The sequence below is a fragment of the Aptenodytes patagonicus genome, chromosome Z (genome assembly GCF_965638725.1).
Source record: "Aptenodytes patagonicus chromosome Z, bAptPat1.pri.cur, whole genome shotgun sequence".
NCBI lineage: Eukaryota > Metazoa > Chordata > Aves > Sphenisciformes > Spheniscidae > Aptenodytes > Aptenodytes patagonicus.
The window spans coordinates 40157-58904 of record NC_134982.1 but is presented as its reverse complement, the minus strand read 5'-3'; the positions used below and the strand labels follow the sequence as shown (position 1 = coordinate 58904).

The window sequence follows — 18748 nt, the reverse complement described above, 5'->3', positions numbered from 1 at the left end:
CGGCTGCGTTTGCACTTCCTTTGCACCGGGTGAGGGGCTGTGATGGAGCCCATGGGAGGAGGTGGCGCACTGTGGGGTTCGGGCGACGGCCCCCTGTTCCTGCTGGGCTCCAGCTGTGGGCTGGGGCCGGAGGAGCCCCAGGTGCGGGCAGCGAGGCTGATGGCGACGGCCCCTCCCTTTAAAGGGGCTGTGTCGCCAGAGTAGCTGCAGGCTGTGGGGATGGTGGTGGGGCTGCTGCGCCCCGGGTGGCTGCGGAAGGGCCCGTGTGAGCCAAGGGAGGGGCGGAGTGGGCGGCGACCGAGGGGGGGGCGGCGAGGCCGGCGGGGGGGCCGCGCCGTGTAGGAGCAGGGCGGCGCTGGCTGCCCGGGGCCGCGCGGGGCTCCGCTGGGGGCTCGGTGGAGCTTCCGGGTGCATCGGCGGGGGAGAACGGTGTCCCCGCAGGGGCAGAGAGGGGGGGACGGCTGCCTCCCGCGGCATGCCGGGAGCTGTAGTCCTAGGGCAGGGGGCTTCCGGTCAGCCATGTTGGCTCTCCGGAGCATGCCGGGAGGTGTAGTCTTCCGTCACTCGGCGGCCGGCCGGTCTCTGCCGGTGCATGCCGGGAGGTGTAGTTTTCGCGTACGTGGCTGCCGGGCAACCACATGGCTCTCAGGCGCGTGCGGCGCGGCGTAGTCCTTGCTACCGCCGCGGCCCCCGCGGCGCGGCACGAGGTGTAGTTTTGTTGCCGGTTTCGCGCGGTTTTCTGCGGGCTTCCCGCTGCGCCCTGTCCCCGATAAGCCGTGCGGCTGCATCTCGAGAGCGCGTGCCTCTAAGCTGGCTGCTGCCGCCCTGCGACCGAAATGCGGTACTGCCGCTCCAGCGCCGCGCATGCGCAGTTGAGCTTTACGCCGCGCTCGCTGCTGCCGCCGGGCGATCAAAAGCCGGTACTGCAGCACGGTCGCAGCCCATCGGTGGAGGGGTGTTACACGGCGCTCGCTACTGCCGCCCGGCGATCAAAATGCGGTATTGCAGGATGGACGTCGCTCATGCGCGGTGTGGTGTAAAGCGCCCTCGCTGCTGCCGCCCGGCGATCAAAACGCGGTACTACAGCTCAATCACCGCGCATGCGCATTTCAGCGCTACGCCGCGCTCGCTGCTGCCGCCCGGCGACCAAAAGCCGGTACTGCAGCTCAGAAGCCGCGCATGCGAATTTGAGCGTTATGCCGCGCTCGCTGCTGCCGCCCGGCGACCAAAAGCCGGTACTGCAGCTCTGAAGCCGCGCATGCGAATTTGAGCGTTAAACCGCGCTCGCTGCTGCCGCCCGGCGACCAAAAGCCGGTACTGCAGCTCAGAAGCCGCGCATGCGCTGATTGGCGTTAAACCGCGCTCGCTGCTGCCGCCCGGCGACCAAAAGCCGGTACTGCAGCTCTGAAGCCGCGCATGCGCTGATTAGCGTTAAACCGCGCTCGCTGCTGCCGCCCGGCGACCAAAAGCCGGTACTGCAGCTCTGAAGCCGCGCATGCGCTGATTAGCGTTAAACCGCGCTCGCTGCTGCCGCCCGGCGACCAAAAGCCGGTACTGCAGCTCTGAAGCCGCGCATGCGCTGATTAGCCTTATGCCGCGCTCGCTGCTGCCGCCCGGCGACCAAAAGCCGGTACTGCAGCTCTGAAGCCGCGCATGCGCTGATTAGCCTTATGCCGCGCTCGCTGCTGCCGCCCGGCGACCAAAAGCCGGTACTGCAGCTCAGAAGCCGCGCATGCGCTGATTAGCCTTATGCCGCGCTCGCTGCTGCCGCCCGACGACCAAAAGCCGGTACTGCAGCTCTGAAGCCGCGCATGCGAATTTGAGCGTTAAACCGCGCTCGCTGCTGCCGCCCGGCGACCAAAAGCCGGTACTGCAGCTCAGAAGCCGCGCATGCGAATTTGAGCGTTATGCCGCGCTCGCTGCTGCCGCCCGGCGACCAAAAGCCGGTACTGCAGCTCTGAAGCCGCGCATGCGCTGATTAGCCTTATGCCGCGCTCGCTGCTGCCGCCCGGCGACCAAAAGCCGGTACTGCAGCTCAGAAGCCGCGCATGCGCTGATTAGCCTTATGCCGCGCTCGCTGCTGCCGCCCGGCGACCAAAAGCCGGTACTGCAGCTCAGAAGCCGCGCATGCGAATTTGAGCGTTAAACCGCGCTCGCTGCTGCCGCCCGGCGACCAAAAGCCGGTACTGCAGCTCAGAAGCCGCGCATGCGCTGATTGGCGTTAAACCGCGCTCGCTGCTGCCGCCCGGCGACCAAAAGCCGGTACTGCAGCTCTGAAGCCGCGCATGCGCTGATTAGCCTTATGCCGCGCTCGCTGCTGCCGCCCGGCGACCAAAAGCCGGTACTGCAGCTCTGAAGCCGCGCATGCGCTGATTAGCCTTATGCCGCGCTCGCTGCTGCCGCCCGGCGACCAAAAGCCGGTACTGCAGCTCAGAAGCCGCGCATGCGCTGATTAGCCTTATGCCGCGCTCGCTGCTGCCGCCCGGCGACCAAAAGCCGGTACTGCAGCTCTGAAGCCGCGCATGCGCTGATTAGCCTTATGCCGCGCTCGCTGCTGCCGCCCGGCGACCAAAAGCCGGTACTGCAGCTCAGAAGCCGCGCATGCGCTGATTAGCCTTATGCCGCGCTCGCTGCTGCCGCCCGGCGACCAAAAGCCGGTACTGCAGCTCTGAAGCCGCGCATGCGCTGATTAGCCTTATGCCGCGCTCGCTGCTGCCGCCCGGCGACCAAAAGCCGGTACTGCAGCTCAGAAGCCGCGCATGCGCTGATTAGCCTTATGCCGCGCTCGCTGCTGCCGCCCGGCGACCAAAAGCCGGTACTGCAGGACGGACGCCGCGCATGCGCGGTGGGGTGTTACACCGCGCTCGCTGCTGCCGCCCGGCGACCAAAAGCCGGTACTGCAGCTCTGAAGCCGCGCATGCGCTGATTAGCCTTATGCCGCGCTCGCTGCTGCCGCCCGGCGACCAAAAGCCGGTACTGCAGCTCAGAAGCCGCGCATGCGCTGATTAGCCTTATGCCGCGCTCGCTGCTGCCGCCCGGCGACCAAAAGCCGGTACTGCAGCTCAGAAGCCGCGCATGCGAATTTGAGCGTTATGCCGCGCTCGCTGCTGCCGCCCGGCGACCAAAAGCCGGTACTGCAGCTCTGAAGCCGCGCATGCGCTGATTAGCCTTATGCCGCGCTCGCTGCTGCCGCCCGGCGACCAAAAGCCGGTACTGCAGCTCAGAAGCCGCGCATGCGCTGATTAGCCTTATGCCGCGCTCGCTGCTGCCGCCCGGCGACCAAAAGCCGGTACTGCAGCTCAGAAGCCGCGCATGCGCTGATTAGCCTTATGCCGCGCTCGCTGCTGCCGCCCGGCGACCAAAAGCCGGTACTGCAGCTCAGAAGCCGCGCATGCGCTGATTAGCCTTATGCCGCGCTCGCTGCTGCCGCCCGACGACCAAAAGCCGGTACTGCAGCTCTGAAGCCGCGCATGCGCTGATTAGCCTTATGCCGCGCTCGCTGCTGCCGCCCGGCGACCAAAAGCCGGTACTGCAGCTCTGAAGCCGCGCATGCGCTGATTAGCCTTATGCCGCGCTCGCTGCTGCCGCCCGGCGACCAAAAGCCGGTACTGCAGCTCAGAGGCCGCGCATGCGAATTTGAGCGTTATGCCGCGCTCGCTGCTGCCGCCCGGCGACCAAAAGCCGGTACTGCAGCTCAGAAGCCGCGCATGCGCTGATTAGCGTTATGCCGCGCTCGCTGCTGTCGCCCGGCGACCAAAAGCCGGTACTGCAGCTCAGAAGCCGCGCATGCGCTGATTAGCCTTATGCCGCGCTCGCTGCTGCCGCCCGGCGACCAAAAGCCGGTACTGCAGCTCAGAAGCCGCGCATGCGCTGATTAGCCTTATGCCGCGCTCGCTGCTGCCGCCCGGCGACCAAAAGCCGGTACTGCAGCTCTGAAGCCGCGCATGCGCTGATTAGCCTTATGCCGCGCTCGCTGCTGCCGCCCGGCGACCAAAAGCCGGTACTGCAGGACGGACGCCGCGCATGCGCGGTGGGGTGTTACACCGCGCTCGCTGCTGCCGCCCGGCGACCAAAAGCCGGTACTGCAGGACGGACGCCGCGCATGCGCGGTGGGGTGTTACACCGCGCTCGCTGCTGCCGCCCGGCGACCAAAAGCCGGTACTGCAGCTCAGAAGCCGTCGCTGACTGGCGCATGCGCGTTGCCCGGGAGCAGCATGGCGGCGCGCTGGACGCGGTTCCTGCCGCCGGCGGCGGGTAAGGGCCGGGGCCGCCGGTGAGGCGAGCGAGCCCCTTCGGCGGGTGCGGGGGTGTCTCCTGCCCGCTGGCCGCCCGGCGGTGGCGGGACGGGTAGCTTCAAGCCGCTCGCTGCGGTAGGCTCTCGGTCCGCTGCAGGTGAGCCGGGTCCGGGCAGCCCCAGGGACTTAACCGAGAGCTGATAGAAGGGAAGACGGGAAGGAGGCGGACACTCCCCCAGATGTAGATGCTGGGCACCTCCCCAACTCACCAGAGCTCCCCCTGAGCCTCCCCCGGCTCCGCTCGCCCTGTGAAGCTGCCCCCAGCTCCAGCACTTCCCCTGAAGCCTGTCCCGTAGCCCCAGACCTCCCCCAAGCCCTGTAGTGAAGGCTGCAAGCTGGCCCTCGAATGTGCTTGATTCTCCCTTAGCATGGGTGCTGTTAGCAGCAGCGCGGGGAAAGAACAGCATCTCCAGAAGCCCCTGCAGAAGCAGGGGGTCTGGCCAGAGGCGATTTACAGTAATAATGGTTGCTGCTTCTTCTTTCCCTCTCACAGAGGCTGCGCTGAGGATGCAGTTTTCCATTCCTCCCGTGGGGATGCCATTGACTGCACCTGCCTCAGGCTTGCGTGGGTTGTCTCTGCCTGGCCTCACTGTCCTCGCAGTGTGGGGGTGAAAAGGGACAGGTGGAGCGCTTACTGGCTGTGGACAGGAGCTGCCGCGGCTGAAGCTGGAGAGGCCAGAGAAAGGTAAAGAAGAAGAAATCGAAGGCCATCTGGCTGGCAACTGCTTCCCGCTGCAGGCAAGAGAGAGTCTGCCTCTCTGGGTGAGGAAGGATCCTTCTTTGTAGCCCGCAGCAGGTCACGGCGCCAACATGCACCACAGGGTCTGTATGCGTAACCCAAAGCGCGGTACGGCTGTGTAGTGCGCGAGCAAACGAGGCTAAGTGTTTAGGAAGCCTCATCTTGTAAGAGCTATAAGACACCCATGTATTCTCTTAGGTGGAGGACAGCCAAGCGACTGTAGTTACAGAAGTGGAAGGGAGGAGAGAAGGGAAAAGAAGCGTCTGAACTGGCAAAGGCTCCTGCAGTGCAGAGAGCGAGAGCTGCGGTGAGTTCCAGGCCCTCGGGGCCCTGTCGCTCCTCTTGTGCATCCCAGGCCCTCCCTGCCTCTCTCCTGGCCCCCTCTCTTTCGCACCCTGCTGTGATTTTTTTTTTTTTTAACTTCCCTGTACCTCTCCTTTTCTCTCTATTCTTCTGTCCTGCTCCCTTTCTCTCTTTTTTTTTCATCTGTCTCTGTCCTGCACCCATTGCTGTTTTTTCCTTTTCCATCTCTTTGCCCTGATCTGCATTCGTCTCTTTTTCCCCACAATTTCTCTGGCCTGTTTCCTGGCGTTCTTTTCCTCTCTGCACCTGTATGTGCCTTCCTATCTCTCCCCTTCCTTCCTTCCTTCCTTCTCTTTCTCTCTCTAACCCTCTGTCTTGCTCACTGTCACTGTTTTTTTTCATTCTGTATCTCACTGTCCCCGTCCTTCTTCCTGTTCATCTCTTACTCTCTCTGACCCTTTGTGCTGCTCCCTGCCCCTTTTTTTTTTTCATTCTCCATTTCTCTGCAGGGCTCCTAATACCTCTCTTTCTTTCTCCAACCCCCTGTGCTTCTCACGGTCTCTGTCTTTCTCTCTCTCTCATCATTACTCTTGTCTGTCACTCTGTCTTGCTTCCTGTTCCATTGTTTCTCACTATACCCCTTTGTCCTGCTCCCTGCCCGTACTCGTATTCCTCTCTGTCCTGTTGACCATCCCAGGTTTTTTTCTCCATCTTCATCCTGCTGCTGCCCTGATTTTAATTTCTCTGCCCTGCTCTCTGTCACTCTTTGTCTCTTTTCCTCTGTCCCTGCTGCTTTTTTCCCCATCTCTGTCCAGATCCCTCTCCCTTTTTTTTCCTCTTGCTGTCCCTCTGCCCTGCTTCCTCTCGCTGTCTTTTCTATCTTTCTCTCTCTGTCCCATTCCCTCTCCCATCCTTTCTAACTGCATCCCCCTGTCCAGCTGACTGTCCCTTCTTTTCTTTCTCTCTTCCTCAGTATTTTTTCTTTCCCCATCTCTCTCTCTCTCCCACTGCCCATCACAGTTGGGTTCTTTCCTCCAATGCTGTCCTGCTCTCCATCCCTTTTTTCTGTTTCTGTCATTCTGTCCTGCTCCCCGTGTCTATTTTTTAATTCCTCCATCTCTGTCCTGGAGCCCATCACTATTTCTTTCCTCTTCCGTCCCTTTGTCCTGCTCCCTGTCCTTGTCTCTCTTTCCCTTCTTTCTGCCTCCCGTCCTTTTTTCCTTTCTTGCTCCATCTCTCTGTCCTGTTCCCTATCCCCCCCACCCCTCTCTTGTTTCCTCCATCCTTCTCCTTCCCTTCCCCCCATTTCTCTGCCCTCTTTGGGTTTTTTGTTCTCTGTCACTCTGTCCTGCTCCCTGTCACTGTTTTTTCTCACTCCCATCTTTGTCCTGCAGCCCAATGCTGGTTTTTTCCTTCTCCATCTATCTCTCCTGCCCATTCTAGGCTTTTTCCCCTCCATCTCTGTCCTGCTCCCTGTCTCTTATTTTTGCCTGGTTTTCACTTTGTCCTGCCTCCTGTCCCTTTTTTCTTTCTCTGTATCATGTTGTCTTGCTCCCTTGTCTCTCTCTGACAATGTGTCCTGTTCCTTGTCCTTCTTTTTCCCCCTCTCTATCATCCCCCATCCTTCTTCCTGTCTTTCTTTTTTCTCTTTCTATCCTTCTGCCCCAATGCTTCTTCCTCCAACTCTGTCCTGCTCCCTGCCCCTTGTTTCCTCTCACTGTCCCTCTGTCCTGCTTCCTGTCCCCATTTTTTCTGTCTTTATTTCTCTGTCCCGCTGCCTGTCCAGTCGTTTCTTGCTGTACCTCCCCATCCAGCCATCTCTCCCTTTTTTCCTTTCTCTCCTTCTCTGTCCTGCTCCCTGGCCCTTTTTTCTCTTCCTCTGTCTCTGTCCTCTGGCCCATTGCTGTTTCTTTTTTCCTTCTTGGTCTCTTTGTACAGATCTGACCTTTTCTTTCTTTCTCAATCCCTTTGTCCTGTTCCCTGTCCTTTTTCTCTCTCTGTGTCCTGCACCCTGTCACCATCTTTGTCCCTCTTTTCTTCTTCCTCTCCTTTCCCCCCATCTTTCTGTCCCTCTGTCCTGCTCAGTGACGCTACATTTTCTTGCTCCATCTCTCTGCAGGACTCCTCATCCCTATTTTTCTTTATTTCCCTACCTCTCTGACATTTTTATTGACCTTTCTTTCTCTCTCTGCTCCTCAGTCTTTTCCCCTGTCTTTATTTTTCTCTTTCTAGTCCTCTGTCCTGCTCCCCATCACTGTATTCTTTCTCCATGTCTCTGCCCCACTCTCCATCCCTCTCTTTCTTTCTCCATACCTCTGTGCTGCTCCCTGTTCCTCCTTCCCTCTCCCTCCCGCCCTCTCTCCCGTTATCCTTGCATCTCTCATTGTCTCTCTACCCCTCTGTCCTGCTCCCCATCCCTAATTTTCCTTTTCCATTTCTCTGTCCTACTTTCAGTCCCCGTTTTTCCTCTGGCTCTGTCTCCCTGTCATTCTCCCTGTTGCTCTCGCTCTCTATCCCAGTGTCCTGTTCCCCATCCCTCTCTTTTTCTTCGGATCCCATTTTCTTGCTCCATGTCCCTCGCTTGTTTTCTGTATCACTCTCTCCTTCCTCCTGTCCTTCCTTCCCCCTGCCTCTGGCCTGATGCTTGTCACTGGTTTTTCTTTCTCCCGCTCTCTGTACGTGTTCTGTCACCTCTTTCTCTCTCTGTCCTTCCTCCAACCTGTATTTCCCTCTCCCCGCCACTCTGTCCCTAATGCTTCTTCCTCCATCTCTTGGTCCTGCTCCCTGCCTCTTTTTTGGTCTCGCTGTCCATCTGTCCCCCTTCCTCTCCCTGGTTATTCTGCCTTTATCCCTCTGTCCCACTGCCTGTCTCATTGTTTCTAGTTATATCCCCCTGTCCAGCCAGCTGTCCCTTTTTTCCTTTCTCTCTTCCCTACTCTGGCCCTACCTTTTCTTCCTCCGTCTCTGTCCAGCAGCCTGTCATTGGTTTTTTCCGTTCTCCTCCTCTTTGTCTTAATATGCATCTGGTTCTGCGCTTCCCCCCCGCCCCAGTCCCTCTCTTCTGTTCCTTGTCCTGCTTTTTGTCTCTCCACGTCCCATGCTCTATCCCCGTCTTTCTCTCTCTCTCTCCATCCTTCCGTTTCCCTCCTTGTTTTCACCTGCATCCCTTTGTCCTGTTGCTCATCAGTATTTTTTCGACCCATTCCTCTGTCCTGCTCCCCGTCCCTTCTCTGTCAATCCCTCTGTCCTGTTACCTATCATTGTTTTTGCTGTCTGCATCCCACTGCCCTGCTTCCCATTCATCTCTTTCGGCTCTATGCTTCTGTCCTGCTCCCCAGCAGGACTTTTTCTTTCTCCAGCTCTCTCGCCTGCTCCCCGCCCCTCTCTTTTTCCCTCTGTCATTCTTTCCACTTCCCTGTACCTCTCTCTCGGCAATCTTGTGTCCCGCGCTCCCTGTCCCTCCCTGTTTATATCCCACTGGCCTGGTCCCCGTCCCTCTCTTTGCCTCTCTATCTCTCTGTCCCTGTCCTTGTCCCTGTTATTTCTTCCTCCATCTCTCTGTCCTGCTGCCATCTCTGTCCAGGTCCCTTTCTGGTTTTCTCGCTCTCTTGGTTACTCTGCTTTTCTTCCTGTACCTATTATTTTCCTCTCTTCATCCCTCTGTCCTGCTCTGTGTCCCCTCCCTCTCACTCCCCCAGTGTCCTGGTAACACACAGTCCTGCAGTGTGTTACCCATCCTTCTCCCTGTTGATTTTTTCCTCTTGCTCTATCCCTCTGTCCTGCTCCCCAGAACGAATTTTTTTAATTCTCTGTATTTCTGTTCTTCTGTCCATCACTGTTTTTTCATTCTCCATCTCTCTGTCCTGCTCCCCATCCTCCCCTTTCTTTCTCTCTCTGTCTTTCCTCTTCCCTGTACCTCTGTTTTTCTGTATCCTTGCCTCCCACTGCCTGCCTCCCTCCCTCTCACACTGTCTTGCTCCCCATCCCTCTCTTTTTCTTTCTACCCTTCTGATGTGTGTCCCCCCACCTCCCCCTTTTACGTGTCCTGGTCTTTCTCTCTACATCCCTCTGTCATTCTCCTTCTCTTGCTCTTCATGCTCTTTTTTTCTCTCTTTTCCTCTATCCTGCTGCCCATCACTATTTCTTCCTTCTCCTTCCCTTTGTCCTGCTCCCTGTCCTTGTCAATCTTTCCCTTTGCTCTGCCTCCAGTCTTTCTTTGTTTTCTCTATCCCTGTCCTTGTCAATCTTTCCCTTTGCTCTGCCTCCAGTCTTTCTTTGTTTTCTCTATCCCTGTCCTTTTCCCTGTACCTTTTCCTCTCTGCTCCTCAGTCCTTTTCCCTTGTCTTCTTTTTCTCCTTCTGCCATCCCTCTCTTTTCCTCTGTGACCCTCTGTGCTGTTCCCTTTCCTTTCTTTCTCCAATTCTCTGTTGTCTTACCTGTCCCTCTCTCTCTGTCTCTCTTCCTGTGTCCTGCTCCCTGGCCCTGTTATTTATTGCTTCACTTCTCTGTCCTGCTCTCTGTCCCTGTTTTCTCTCGTGCTCCACCTCTCTGTCATTCTCTCTGTTGCTCTCATTGGCTCTCTATCTCAGCATCCTGCTCCCTGTCCCTCTCTCTTTCGCAGTATCCCACTTTCTGACTCCCTGTCCCTCACCTGTTTTCTATATCGCTCTGTCCTTCCTCCTGTCTATCCTTGTCCCTCTGGCCTGCTACCCATTACTGTTTTTTTCTTTTTCTGTCCTGTCACTCTCTTCCTTCCTCTGTCTCTGATGTTTCTTTCTCCATCTCTGCCCCGCTCCCTGTGCCTTTTCCCTTATTCTCTCTGTCCTCCATCCTCCCTCTAACTTTTTGTCTGTATATCTCCATACCACTGCCTGTCCCATCGTTTCTTGCTATATCCCCCTGCCCGGCTTCACTGTCCCATTATTCCCCTCTGTCCTGCTCCCTGGCTTTTTTTCTCATCCTGCAGCCCAGCACTGGTTTTTCTTTCTCCATCTCTTTGTCCTGATCTGTCTGTCTCTCTTTTTTCCTCAATTCCTCTGGCTTGTTCCCTATTGTTTTCTCTCCCTCCCGCTTCTTTATTCCTCTCATTCAATTTCTCTCCCTATCCGTCTGTTCTGCTCCCTGCTCATTATTTTCTCTCTCTTTCTCCCTGTCCTACGTGTAGTGTGTAAGGCTACGTGTCTAGGAAGCTTCATCTCATAAGAGCTGTAAGATACCCACGTATTCTCTTAGGTGGAGGACAGCCAAGCGACCGGAGTTACAGAAGAGGAAGGGATGAGAGCAGGAGAAAGAAGCATCTGAACTGGCAAATTCTCCTGGCAGCGCCCAGAGCGAGAGCTGCGGTGAGTCCTGGGCCCTCAGGGCCCTGTCGCCCCTCTTCTGCATCCCGGTCCTTCCCTGCCCATCCCCTGGCCCCCTCTCTTTCCCACACTGCTGCGATTTTTTTTTTTTTTTTTTGCTCCCCTGTACCTCCTTTCTCCATCTCGCTCTGAGCAGCTCCCTGTCCCCATGTTTTAGGTCCTCCCTCTCTCTCTGCCCTGTAGCCCATGGCTATTTTTTCCTTCTCAGTCTCTCTCTGTTCAGCTCCCGGCCACAATTTTTGCATTACTCCCTCTCTGTCCTGTAGCCCATCGGTATTTCTGCTGTCTCTGTCTCTCTCCGTCTGGCTCCTTTTCCCTGTTGTTCAAGGTCTTCCTTCTCAGCCCTGTAGCACACCGCGAGTCTATTTCTTTCTCCATCTCTTTTTATCCTGCTCCCTGCCCCTCATTTTGAATTCCTCCCTCTGTCCTGTCGCCCATCGCTATTTTGTCCTTTCTCCATGTCACTCTGTCTTGTTCCCTGTCCCGGTTTTCCTAAGTCTTCCCTGTGTGCCCCCTAGCCCGTTGCTATAGTAGTCTTTCCCTGTCTCGGTTTGTCTGGCTCCCTGTCCCACTTTCTTCATTCCTCCCTCTCTGCCATGTTGCCCATAGCGTCTTTCCTTTCTCCCTCCCTCTCCATCCATCTCACTGCTCCCATTTTTTAACTCTTCCTCTCCGCCCTGTACCCTGCCGCTATTTTTGCAATTCTCCATCTCTCTCTGTCCACCTCCCTGTCCCCAGTTTTTCATTCCTCCCTCTGCCCCCTGTAGCCTGTCTGGACTTTTCCCTTGGTCTCTCTGTCTGGCTCCTGCTCTCCATGTTTTAATTCCACGTTCTCTGTCCCATAGCCCCACGCTATTTGTTTGTCTTTCTCCATCTCTCTTTGTCCGTCTCCCTGCTGCTATTTTTTATTTCTCCCCTATCCATCTTGTAGTCCATCGCTGGTTTTTTTTTTTTCTTTCTCCATGTCTCTCTGTCCAGCTCCCAGTCCATGTTCTTTAATTCCTCCCTCTTCCCTGTAGCCCACCATTATTTTTTTCTGTTCTCCATCGTGATTGTGCTCTGTCTGGTCCCCTGTCCCTATTTATCAATTCCTCCCTCTCTGCCCTGTGGCCCATCTCTTTTTCCCATTTTATTTCTGCCTCTGTCTCTGTCCGGCTCCCTGTCCCTGGTTTTCTAATTCCTCCCTCTCTGCCCTGTCGCCCGTGCGATCTTTTGCCTTTCTCTGTCTCTCTCTGGCCAGCTCTCTGTCCCTATTCGTTAATTCCTCCCTGTCCGCCCTGTAGCCTGTCGCTTTTGTCCTTTCTCCATCTCGCTGTCTCTGGCTCCCCCATGACCCTATTTTAGAATTCCCCTCTTCTTTCTGTACACATTGTTATTCCTTTTGCTCTCCAGCTCTTTTTTCCGGCTCCCTGTCTCTGTTTCTTAATTCTTCCCTCTCTGCCCTGTAGCATGTAGCCATGTGGTTTGTTTTGTGTTGTTCCCCTCGCCCTACCCCTTCCCTCCGTCGTTCGCTGTCCTGGCTCCCTGCCCCTGTTCTTTTTTCCTCCTTCTCTGTCATGCTGCCCATCCCCATTTTTTTCTGTATCTCCATCCTGCTCCCCACCCTTCTTTATCGGTCTCTGTCCTGCTCCTTCTCCCTCTTTCTGCTGCCTCCCTTCCTCTCTCCCTGTTGCTTCTTTCTCCATCTCTGTCGGGCTCCTTGTCCCCATCTTTCTCTCACTGTCCCGTTCCCTGCCTCATGCTTTCTCGCTACACCCCCTCTGTCCAACAGGCTGCCACTTTTCTCTTCTAGTGTCCTGCGCCCTGCTCCTCATTTTTGGCGACTTCCACCTCTGCCCAGCAGCCTATCACTCCAGGAGGTGACCGACCGCCTGTCCATTCCCCGCTGGACTGACGAGCGTGGCTCCGGGAACAACTGCTGAGGTGTCCCCGGGCAGGGGGAGTGTCGGAGGCTCCAAGCCCTGGAGCAGACTCGCTCCCGGGACTTGTTATGTGTGTGACTGAATAAACATTCCTCGTCTTCTTTGCCCGCACGGCTGCGTTTGCACTTCCTTTGCACCGGGTGAGGGGCTGTGATGGAGCCCATGGGAGGAGGTGGCGCACTGTGGGGTTCGGGCGACGGCCCCCTGTTCCTGCTGGGCTCCAGCTGTGGGCTGGGGCCGGAGGAGCCCCAGGTGCGGGCAGCGAGGCTGATGGCGACGGCCCCTCCCTTTAAAGGGGCTGTGTCGCCAGAGTAGCTGCAGGCTGTGGGGATGGTGGTGGGGCTGCTGCGCCCCGGGTGGCTGCGGAAGGGCCCGTGTGAGCCAAGGGAGGGGCGGAGTGGGCGGCGACCGAGGGGGGGGCGGCGAGGCCGGCGGGGGGGCCGCGCCGTGTAGGAGCAGGGCGGCGCTGGCTGCCCGGGGCCGCGCGGGGCTCCGCTGGGGGCTCGGTGGAGCTTCCGGGTGCATCGGCGGGGGAGAACGGTGTCCCCGCAGGGGCAGAGAGGGGGGGACGGCTGCCTCCCGCGGCATGCCGGGAGCTGTAGTCCTAGGGCAGGGGGCTTCCGGTCAGCCATGTTGGCTCTCCGGAGCATGCCGGGAGGTGTAGTCTTCCGTCACTCGGCGGCCGGCCGGTCTCTGCCGGTGCATGCCGGGAGGTGTAGTTTTCGCGTACGTGGCTGCCGGGCAACCACATGGCTCTCAGGCGCGTGCGGCGCGGCGTAGTCCTTGCTACCGCCGCGGCCCCCGCGGCGCGGCACGAGGTGTAGTTTTGTTGCCGGTTTCGCGCGGTTTTCTGCGGGCTTCCCGCTGCGCCCTGTCCCCGATAAGCCGTGCGGCTGCATCTCGAGAGCGCGTGCCTCTAAGCTGGCTGCTGCCGCCCTGCGACCGAAATGCGGTACTGCCGCTCCAGCGCCGCGCATGCGCAGTTGAGCTTTACGCCGCGCTCGCTGCTGCCGCCGGGCGATCAAAAGCCGGTACTGCAGCACGGTCGCAGCCCATCGGTGGAGGGGTGTTACACGGCGCTCGCTACTGCCGCCCGGCGATCAAAATGCGGTATTGCAGGATGGACGTCGCTCATGCGCGGTGTGGTGTAAAGCGCCCTCGCTGCTGCCGCCCGGCGATCAAAACGCGGTACTACAGCTCAATCACCGCGCATGCGCATTTCAGCGCTACGCCGCGCTCGCTGCTGCCGCCCGGCGACCAAAAGCCGGTACTGCAGCTCAGAAGCCGCGCATGCGAATTTGAGCGTTATGCCGCGCTCGCTGCTGCCGCCCGGCGACCAAAAGCCGGTACTGCAGGACGGACGCCGCGCATGCGCGGTGGGGTGTTACACCGCGCTCGCTGCTGCCGCCCGGCGACCAAAAGCCGGTACTGCAGCTCAGAAGCCGCGCATGCGCTGATTAGCCTTATGCCGCGCTCGCTGCTGCCGCCCGGCGACCAAAAGCCGGTACTGCAGCTCTGAAGCCGCGCATGCGCTGATTAGCCTTATGCCGCGCTCGCTGCTGCCGCCCGGCGACCAAAAGCCGGTACTGCAGCTCAGAAGCCGCGCATGCGCTGATTAGCCTTATGCCGCGCTCGCTGCTGCCGCCCGGCGACCAAAAGCCGGTACTGCAGCTCTGAAGCCGCGCATGCGCTGATTAGCCTTATGCCGCGCTCGCTGCTGCCGCCCGGCGACCAAAAGCCGGTACTGCAGCTCAGAAGCCGCGCATGCGAATTTGAGCGTTATGCCGCGCTCGCTGCTGCCGCCCGGCGACCAAAAGCCGGTACTGCAGCTCAGAAGCCGCGCATGCGCTGATTAGCGTTATGCCGCGCTCGCTGCTGCCGCCCGGCGACCAAAAGCCGGTACTGCAGCTCAGAAGCCGCGCATGCGAATTTGAGCGTTATGCCGCGCTCGCTGCTGCCGCCCGGCGACCAAAAGCCGGTACTGCAGCTCAGAAGCCGCGCATGCGAATTTGAGCGTTAAACCGCGCTCGCTGCTGCCGCCCGGCGACCAAAAGCCGGTACTGCAGCTCTGAAGCCGCGCATGCGCTGATTAGCGTTATGCCGCGCTCGCTGCTGCCGCCCGGCGACCAAAAGCCGGTACTGCAGCTCTGAAGCCGCGCATGCGCTGATTAGCCTTATGCCGCGCTCGCTGCTGCCGCCCGGCGACCAAAAGCCGGTACTGCAGCTCTGAAGCCGCGCATGCGCTGATTAGCCTTATGCCGCGCTCGCTGCTGCCGCCCGGCGACCAAAAGCCGGTACTGCAGCTCTGAAGCCGCGCATGCGCTGATTAGCCTTATGCCGCGCTCGCTGCTGCCGCCCGGCGACCAAAAGCCGGTACTGCAGGACGGACGCCGCGCATGCGCGGTGGGGTGTTACACCGCGCTCGCTGCTGCCGCCCGGCGACCAAAAGCCGGTACTGCAGCTCAGAAGCCGCGCATGCGAATTTGAGCGTTATGCCGCGCTCGCTGCTGCCGCCCGGCGACCAAAAGCCGGTACTGCAGCTCTGAATCCGCGCATGCGCTGATTAGCCTTATGCCACGCTCGCTGCTGCCGCCCGGCGACCAAAAGCCGGTACTGCAGCTCTGAAGCCGCGCATGCGCTGATTAGCGTTAAACCGCGCTCGCTGCTGCCGCCCGGCGACCAAAAGCCGGTACTGCAGCTCTGAAGCCGCGCATGCGCTGATTAGCCTTATGCCGCGCTCGCTGCTGCCGCCCGGCGACCAAAAGCCGGTACTGCAGCTCTGAAGCCGCGCATGCGCTGATTAGCCTTATGCCGCGCTCGCTGCTGCCGCCCGGCGACCAAAAGCCGGTACTGCAGCTCTGAAGCCGCGCATGCGCTGATTAGCCTTATGCCGCGCTCGCTGCTGCCGCCCGGCGACCAAAAGCCGGTACTGCAGGACGGACGCCGCGCATGCGCGGTGGGGTGTTACACCGCGCTCGCTGCTGCCGCCCGGCGACCAAAAGCCGGTACTGCAGCTCAGAAGCCGCGCATGCGCTGATTAGCCTTATGCCGCGCTCGCTGCTGCCGCCCGGCGACCAAAAGCCGGTACTGCAGCTCTGAAGCCGCGCATGCGCTGATTAGCCTTATGCCGCGCTCGCTGCTGCCGCCCGGCGACCAAAAGCCGGTACTGCAGCTCAGAAGCCGCGCATGCGCTGATTAGCGTTATGCCGCGCTCGCTGCTGCCGCCCGGCGACCAAAAGCCGGTACTGCAGCTCAGAAGCCGCGCATGCGAATTTGAGCGTTATGCCGCGCTCGCTGCTGCCGCCCGGCGACCAAAAGCCGGTACTGCAGCTCAGAAGCCGCGCATGCGAATTTGAGCGTTAAACCGCGCTCGCTGCTGCCGCCCGGCGACCAAAAGCCGGTACTGCAGCTCAGAAGCCGCGCATGCGCTGATTAGCGTTATGCCGCGCTCGCTGCTGCCGCCCGGCGACCAAAAGCCGGTACTGCAGCTCTGAAGCCGCGCATGCGCTGATTAGCCTTATGCCGCGCTCGCTGCTGCCGCCCGGCGACCAAAAGCCGGTACTGCAGCTCTGAAGCCGCGCATGCGCTGATTAGCCTTATGCCGCGCTCGCTGCTGCCGCCCGGCGACCAAAAGCCGGTACTGCAGCTCTGAAGCCGCGCATGCGCTGATTAGCCTTATGCCGCGCTCGCTGCTGCCGCCCGGCGACCAAAAGCCGGTACTGCAGCTCTGAAGCCGCGCATGCGCTGATTAGCCTTATGCCGCGCTCGCTGCTGCCGCCCGGCGACCAAAAGCCGGTACTGCAGGACGGACGCCGCGCATGCGCGGTGGGGTGTTACACCGCGCTCGCTGCTGCCGCCCGGCGACCAAAAGCCGGTACTGCAGCTCAGAAGCCGCGCATGCGAATTTGAGCGTTATGCCGCGCTCGCTGCTGCCGCCCGGCGACCAAAAGCCGGTACTGCAGCTCTGAATCCGCGCATGCGCTGATTAGCCTTATGCCACGCTCGCTGCTGCCGCCCGGCGACCAAAAGCCGGTACTGCAGCTCTGAAGCCGCGCATGCGCTGATTAGCGTTAAACCGCGCTCGCTGCTGCCGCCCGGCGACCAAAAGCCGGTACTGCAGCTCTGAAGCCGCGCATGCGCTGATTAGCCTTATGCCGCGCTCGCTGCTGCCGCCCGGCGACCAAAAGCCGGTACTGCAGCTCTGAAGCCGCGCATGCGCTGATTAGCCTTATGCCGCGCTCGCTGCTGCCGCCCGGCGACCAAAAGCCGGTACTGCAGCTCTGAAGCCGCGCATGCGCTGATTAGCCTTATGCCGCGCTCGCTGCTGCCGCCCGGCGACCAAAAGCCGGTACTGCAGCTCAGAAGCCGCGCATGCGAATTTGAGCGTTAAACCGCGCTCGCTGCTGCCGCCCGGCGACCAAAAGCCGGTACTGCAGCTCTGAAGCCGCGCATGCGCTGATTAGCCTTATGCCGCGCTCGCTGCTGCCGCCCGGCGACCAAAAGCCGGTACTGCAGCTCTGAAGCCGCGCATGCGCTGATTAGCGTTATGCCGCGCTCGCTGCTGCCGCCCGGCGACCAAAAGCCGGTACTGCAGCTCTGAAGCCGCGCATGCGAATTTGAGCGTTAAACCGCGCTCGCTGCTGCCGCCCGGCGACCAAAAGCCGGTACTGCAGCTCAGAAGCCGCGCATGCGAATTTGAGCGTTATGCCGCGCTCGCTGCTGCCGCCCGGCGACCAAAAGCCGGTACTGCAGCTCAGAAGCCGCGCATGCGCTGATTAGCCTTATGCCGCGCTCGCTGCTGCCGCCCGGCGACCAAAAGCCGGTACTGCAGGACGGACGCCGCGCATGCGCGGTGGGGTGTTACACCGCGCTCGCTGCTGCCGCCCGGCGACCAAAATTCGGTACTGCAGCTCAGAAGCCGCGCATGCGAATTTGAGCGTTAAACCGCGCTCGCTGCTGCCGCCCGGCGACCAAAAGCCGGTACTGCAGCTCAGAAGCCGCGCATGCGCTGATTAGCGTTATGCCGCGCTCGCTGCTGCCGCCCGGCGACCAAAAGCCGGTACTGCAGCTCTGAAGCCGCGCATGCGCTGATTAGCCTTATGCCGCGCTCGCTGCTGCCGCCCGGCGACCAAAAGCCGGTACTGCAGCTCAGAAGCCGCGCATGCGCTGATTAGCCTTATGCCGCGCTCGCTGCTGCCGCCCGGCGACCAAAAGCCGGTACTGCAGCTCTGAAGCCGCGCATGCGCTGATTAGCCTTATGCCGCACTCGCTGCTGCCGCCCGGCGACCAAAAGCCGGTACTGCAGCTCAGAAGCCGCGCATGCGCTGATTAGCCTTATGCCGCGCTCGCTGCTGCCGCCCGGCGACCAAAAGCCGGTACTGCAGCTCAGAAGCCGCGCATGCGCTGATTAGCCTTATGCCGCGCTCGCTGCTGCCGCCCGGCGACCAAAAGCCGGTACTGCAGCTCTGAAGCCGCGCATGCGCTGATTAGCCTTATGCCGCGCTCGCTGCTGCCGCCCGGCGACCAAAAGCCGGTACTGCAGCTCAGAAGACGCGCATGCGCTGATTAGCCTTATGCCGCGCTCGCTGCTGCCGCCCGGCGACCAAAAGCCGGTACTGCAGCTCTGAAGCCGCGCATGCGCTGATTAGCCTTATGCCGCGCTCGCTGCTGCCGCCCGGCGACCAAAAGCCGGTACTGCAGGACGGACGCCGCGCATGCGCGGTGGGGTGTTACACCGCGCTCGCTGCTGCCGCCCGGCGACCAAAAGCCGGTACTGCAGCTCAGAAGCCGCGCATGCGCTGATTAGCCTTATGCCGCGCTCGCTGCTGCCGCCCGGCGACCAAAAGCCGGTACTGCAGCTCTGAAGCCGCGCATGCGCTGATTAGCCTTATGCCGCGCTCGCTGCTGCCGCCCGGCGACCAAAAGCCGGTACTGCAGCTCAGAAGCCGCGCATGCGCTGATTAGCGTTATGCCGCGCTCGCTGCTGCCGCCCGGCGACCAAAAGCCGGTACTGCAGCTCAGAAGCCGCGCATGCGAATTTGAGCGTTATGCCGCGCTCGCTGCTGCCGCCCGGCGACCAAAAGCCGGTACTGCAGCTCAGAAGCCGCGCATGCGAATTTGAGCGTTAAA

The 18748-nt window shown here is 60.0% G+C and overlaps 1 long non-coding RNA gene across 5 annotated transcripts; it reads left to right on the top strand.

Annotated features, from left to right (window-relative positions):
- Positions 1-4213: 4213 nt before the first annotated feature.
- Positions 4214-12730, top strand: LOC143172673 (uncharacterized). 5 transcript variants are annotated; one of them, XR_012997389.1, is made up of 5 exons: positions 4214-4254; positions 4789-4980; positions 5233-5341; positions 10502-10679; positions 12490-12730. It is a non-coding gene; the product is annotated as an uncharacterized LOC143172673 (long non-coding RNA). The 5 variants fall into 5 exon arrangements; XR_012997388.1 differs by having other exon boundaries at positions 4789-5057; XR_012997387.1 differs by having other exon boundaries at positions 4789-5117; positions 10570-10679.
- Positions 12731-18748: the final 6018 nt, after the last annotated feature.